This window comes from Meleagris gallopavo, chromosome 5, assembly GCF_000146605.3.
Source record: "Meleagris gallopavo isolate NT-WF06-2002-E0010 breed Aviagen turkey brand Nicholas breeding stock chromosome 5, Turkey_5.1, whole genome shotgun sequence".
In the NCBI taxonomy this organism is placed as follows: Eukaryota; Metazoa; Chordata; class Aves; order Galliformes; family Phasianidae; genus Meleagris; species Meleagris gallopavo.
In genome coordinates this window covers 31631397-31637891 of record NC_015015.2, presented here as the reverse complement: position 1 = coordinate 31637891, position 6495 = coordinate 31631397, and positions in this window count along the sequence as shown.

Below are 6495 nucleotides of genomic sequence, written 5' to 3'. Positions count from 1 at the left end.
TCAGCCAAAGGAACGAGAACTGACTAATTTCTGCTAAATTAAAACGTCACCATTGTTTCCTTAGATAAAAATAGAAAAGAATTTTAACACTATTACTTTTTCTAGGTTTTTCAGAAAGCACTTACCATCACAACAAAATTAATTACAATTCAACATAGTTTTCCATGAACAGAAACAAACATTTTCCTACTGCACTCAAGTTTGCTTCCACTAATGTTCGCTGTGAAGAGTGTGTTTCTTTTTGCTGTTCTATTTTAGTAGTGATTGCTTCTGTACAGATGTGCTGGAAAATGCTTTTCCCTAGGGAAGCCAGCGTGATTTTTATACTAGGCAAAAATCAGACATCTTTAGGAAATAAGATCGGATAAATATGTGGGGATTACATTCTGTAAAAGGACAAGTCTGGAGCCCTTTTCCTGACCTTACATCAGCGACCTAATACTGCAAAGCAATCTACTAGCCATTTTAAGACAGCAAAGTAAGAGACTTATTCAAAGTAAGCCAGTAGTCCTGCCCTGAAAACAGTGTTTTCTCACAGATACATTTCCAAAACATTATTACATATGTACATAATGCTACTGCTACAGATCATGGACATATCTTTCAAAGTGGAGAAGCTCATGAGGTTGAAGTGACAGTCTTTCAGGTAGTTTGGTTTAGGAAGAGTATGCTACAGTCCACATAGGACAGACTGTATGAAGGAATCATAAGTGGCATATACTTAATGGAAGCAGCAGCTTTGAGAAAGTTACTAGTTTATCTGGTGGCCTAACTAGCTGATGCTTCTGGCATGGTATGTCCACTACACAGGAAATTCCAGTTCACTGAGGCCAATACCAATGTCACTTCTGTATCACGTGTAAGAAGAGCAACAGTTTTTATAAGGTTTTTTTTGCATAAAAGGAAAACAAGTCTACATATCAAATACCAGTATGGACAAATTGTACAAAAATTAAGGAAATAGGAGGGGAAAAAAAGGCAAAACAATTTATTTTTTTTAAACAAAAGCTGTACAGAACTCAGAAAAGCTCCAGAAAATGGACTTTAAGAACGTCCAAACTTATTAATCAAACAATTGAGCTGAAAGATAGGATAACAAACAAGGAACCCTACAAATTAAACAAATGTGAAAGCAGCTTTTAGGTAAAGTTTATTATTCTCTTGCATTTCAAAAATCTTCTGTACCTGGGATCAATATCAAAACAGTAAAATCTTCTTTTCAATCACTTTCTTGCTTAGCCTCCACTTTACAAGGAAAGGGACAGGACTGAGTGATGCACAGGGTGCTACTGTAAGACAGTGATGTTCCAGAAGTTATTCATAAGAACAAACTTACTCTAGCAGACTACGACTTATTTTTTTGCATATTCTAATTAGGCTCTAGTTTCCTGACACTGAACATGAGTTTCCATCCAGTAGTATCTGAAGATGTGCAGGCTCGTTAAATTCAGGTTGCCTTATCTTAGATGTTTGTTTACCTATACTGTACTAAAGGGCTAGATCCTCTAAGATGTTCAAGCACCAACGTGAAATTGATGGAATGTCAGTGTCCAAATATTTTTGTAGATTTTATTCTCGAGGCATTTCAAAAACATCTGTGTTTTCAGCAGTTATTTTACTCCCCATTTTTAGCCTATCAGTACTATTAGGCCATCCAAACATTTCTGTGAAGGAAAAAAAGCATCACAGCATTTTTATTTTTATTTTCAGCGCAACCTAGAGTTTTAATACTGCATTACCAGCAGTAAATTTCAGAACTTGTACTTTAGCTTTCATATTGAATTGACTTTTGTCATTCACTAATACTTCTTGTTATATTTATTTGAATGTATTTGAAAGAGCTTGGCCCCACCAACACCATTTACTGTCTGTGAAATGAGCGGGTGTGAGTATCCCAACTCCAAGATGGTACATGACAGGCGTTCAATTTGTGGCCTGTGGGCTGCATGCAGCCTGCCCCTCGCCCCATGCTGTAAAGGTGGCAGCTATTCCCAGCAGAGCAGCCCAGGCACACATCTACTGCCCACCAACAACCAAACCATCAGCGTGCTGTTAGAACTGAGTCGACTGAAACCAGGGCACAGGGAGGGCAGTGCCGTGCAGTGCTGCTTCATGTGATGGCAAATAATTGTATGCATTTTGATACAATGGCCAAACACAGTACTCTGAACAGCAAAGAATATGCAAGCCCTTGATTTCTGTTTTGATAAAGGAATTTGAAAACAGGTGTCAAAATTGAAAAAAAAAAGAAAATCATCAATTTATGTTTCTGAGACCATTTCCAATTGATGTAAATTTTCAGTGCAAACTTGCAAATAGAAAGTATTAAGTATCTGATCGCAACTCTACTCCAAAATCTGATCGTGTCTCTTTCATAGAGACTAGACTTTTTCATAATCCCACTCTCAAAGAAAGAAATATCCTTCACATCACAATCACACCTTATTCATGCCATCACTTCTTGGCAGCATGCACATTTTGAAAAATAACTGTCAAGGAAAAAGTACAGGAAGAGTAAAATTTCATAAAAAAATCTCTGATAAACACCTGTAGAGCTCACTAAGAATTGCAACCACTGCCACTGAACCCAACTAATGCATTGGTTTAACAAAAACAGGGTCAAATATCCCAATAGGTTTATATTCTTGTTCCTTTTGTGTTTTGTTTTAGCATTTTAAGAAAAATATTAAAAATTAAGATGTTGTGTTACTTATATATTAACAATATCCTATATTTTACAATAGCTGCTCTGAAAGTAAGGTGAAAGTAATGCCTCCTGTTTAATTGTGCCGGCTTGTAATGTCAGAGGCAGATGGTGGTGGTATGGCAGTAGAGGTTGAACCTCCCCACCAATATTCCATGACGTGTTGTTGCCATGCAACAGATGGCAGCAGAGGGGCAGTCTGACAAAATGGTGTCTAAAATTTGGAAGTGTGGATGAAGTGTAGAACTGAATTCCTCCATGCAGAAAAAAATGGCACCCATTGACATTCATGGACACTTGCTGAATGTTATGGAGACCAAACAGTGGAAGTGAACACAGTGAGGCTGTGGGTGGTGTGTTCCAGCAGTGGGAACATTGGGTCACCTCTACTGATGCACGTTTTTATGAGCATAGAATGCAGGATCTTGTTCATCACTGGCAAAATGCATAGCTAATAGTGTTGAGAAATAGTTTTGTAGCTGAGAATTTGCACTATCAAGTAGTGTTATTGTACTCTTTGTATCTGTTATAGTTTCCATGGAAATAAATAGGATGCATTACATTCAGAGCAACTTGTGTTTGCAGCCCAAGGCAATTCCTATTCACTTAGTGCAGCCCAGTCAAACCAACAGGTTGGACACCCATGTTACATGAATTTCACCTGATTGCTACACAATGGCCTCTACATTTATTTGTAGAATGCAGTGTTCAATTGCATGAACATGTGCTGCACTGACTTACGCAAATAAGGAGGCAAAAGTTTCCTTTGCCTTTCCCAACAAGTCTGTATTTGCATGACAGTCTCACATCTGCATTTACACATAGCTCCCATTTGATAGGCTGGAATATCATGATTGGAAGGTGGGACTTTCTTATCCTTTCACTGGTTCCACCACAGTAGAACACTCTTAAAAACAGATCTGTAGGCACAACATCAGGTCTGTCCAGGACAGCTGAAGCAGGAATTACAAATTTAACAGTGAGATATACCTTGGGCTATTGGGTTCAGGGTCTTACTCAAGCGGATGTTGATAGGAAATGTGCCTATGTGGACTATGGAATTTTACTCACCATAAATTCAGGATTTCTTTAGTTGACAGGTAAAGATGTCTGACATTTTTTGGGTAATGACATTTCACTTGGCCTATGGAGTGCATGTCTAGAGCCATAAGTTCAATATGTTTGCCAGTCAGGCAGCTGAAAGAATCTCAGAATCCCATTCAGACAAGTACCTTTGAAGAAGACCTAACTGATTACAGCTTTCTTAAAGATTTCTCACACTTCATCTGCACCCTTTATCATCCCTTCAGCCAGAATAGAAAATGCTACACAAGAGGGAACAGTTTAAGACAAAAGTGCAGTAGCCCATTTCCTGTTCCTCTCCCATTATCTGTTACAGATTGGTCTTTACATCAAGTCCAAGACATCGATTTAGCCTCTTTTCACATCTGCTTAAGCCCACTGTGTAATTTTTTGGGGGAAAAACTTCAATAGCTACAACTGCTTCTTTTATTTGTGCGTGTGTGCTTGCTTTAAAAATCCAGCCGGATTTTTATTTCCTGGAATCTCTTGTGAGCACCAGAACTTCTTAAATACTTGCTTATTAAAAAGTGCTATCAATCACTACTACTAAAGGCTTTGTTATTTGCCAAAAAAATTCAAAACTGTGTGCTGGGTGGAAGAAATTTATGGGAAGATGGGAAATGATTAATAAAATACACAACATAAGGACATATGAACATAAGGAAAATATATTGCCAATATTCATCATGAAAACATTTGATCATTCTTCTGTGTTGTTTTTTTTTGTTGTTTGCTTTGTTGTTTTGTTGTTGTTGTTTTTTTTCCATGAGTCATAAACTTCCCTATCTTGAGGATTACCTTTATGGATTTTTTTTTTTAATTATTATTATTATTTTGGTTGGATACAATCACAGAGGATAATTTCGTAACAGATAAGGATATTATACCGAGTTTCCACTGACCATTGTTCAGTGAAGTCAATGGAAATACTTGGATAATGTAATCTAATTTTCCTTAATTGAGCAACCCCCACGTTTTGTATTACTTTTATAATATGAAAGTGTTTAGTCAATAGTTGGATAATGTTAGTTACAGATGTCTGGACAATAAATCTTATCTCAATATTTGGTGCTATCATGTGCAGTGTTGGAAAGTATCAGCTACGGAAAATATTGCAGTAGCAAATATTACTCCTAACTCCAAGTAGTAAACTTGACACTGGGATTGAAAACCTGGGGAAAAATATGTTAATTTAATAGCTTTTGATAATCTTCTAATATTGTTGCTCTCCTAAGACAACCAGGACTAGAATATTACTGAATGAAAGCTGAGATTCTCCAATACACAGAAGGTCTTGATGTGGTACTGCAGCTAACATCTGTTAGTAGGATGAGAAATGACGCAGAGTATATTCTAGGACAGAATCTTGAAATTAAACTGAAAAACAACTCCAGAACAAAATATACAGTCCACTAACAGTGGGACTGCAATCAAAGTCATCCGCAGAATTCAACAATCTGTCATCAGCTAGTTATGCCAGACTGCCTCCCAGCTTGCATTTGAATGTCACGAGTGGAAAAGAATCCATCCATTTGATTATATTTTTCATCTATTTCATTTGTATCTAGAAATGGAAAGTAAAAGATATGCAGGTCCATGCCAAGAGAAAAGTTCACTGTTTGAGATTCCAGGTAAGTGCTCTTACTTCCTCTCTTAGTTTGTCATCACTAGCTCAGACACAGACAAAAAAAGTAAATATGGAAAGTACAGAAAATGAACAGTTTTTACTATCTTCTGGCAATGAACACTTTGCAAATAATCTTGGTTTACATCAATTGTCACATTGCTTACAGAATTTATGATAGAAAAGAACTCAAAACAACCCATAATGCGTAATTTGATGCCCATTTCCAGTAAAACTGAGAGATAATCATAACATTACTATGTGTGTCTCAGCATAACTAATTTTGGCTTGGACTACGACATAACTTCACTTAGACACATGGAAATAAATTGTGTGAGCAGCTGATAGACACTTCTGCCAACCTACCTCACGTGTACTCTGCAACAGATGTGTGATAACAGCTACTACAGTAAACACAAAGAGACATATCTATGACCTGCTATAAAAAGGCATTCAAGCCTGAAAGTGTAAGGCATGAATGTATTTCTTAGAATTTCTCTCCTAAGGAAAATTTGGCATGAAGAGTAAAAAGGAATTTCTATACAGGGATAGGTTTTAACAACAGACCTTAAAACACATATGACACTATTTACACCAGGACAACGTTGGTTCCTTGGCTCAAACTTTAACACACACCAGCAGAAAAAAATGTTACCTCCCTGACTACAGCGAGGTAATCAGGTATATATTTCCCCAATGTCAAGCAGGAAGTTTTCAGAAGTTGCCTTTTTTTTTTTATTTTTTCTTAAACCTTTTTATCTTTTATGGTTAAGTCTAGAAAAAAAGTTTATGGGATAAACTCCAGGGATAATACCAAAATTTTGTTTGTTGCATCTAGGTTTCATAGAAAGAAGAACCCACACCCAAACTCTGAATTGAAATGAAGCATTTTAGAGTTAATTTTATTTTGTAACTGAAGAAAAACTGACAACCAAAGACAAATGTAATCCGTCTTCAATACTAACACTCCTGACTCCTTACCATGAAAAATCTACACTTCATAGCTTTTGAAATTCTAGCAAGCATGTGTGCGTGTAAACATACACAGACAGAACTCTGTGAATAAGCTGGAGGACAACAACAT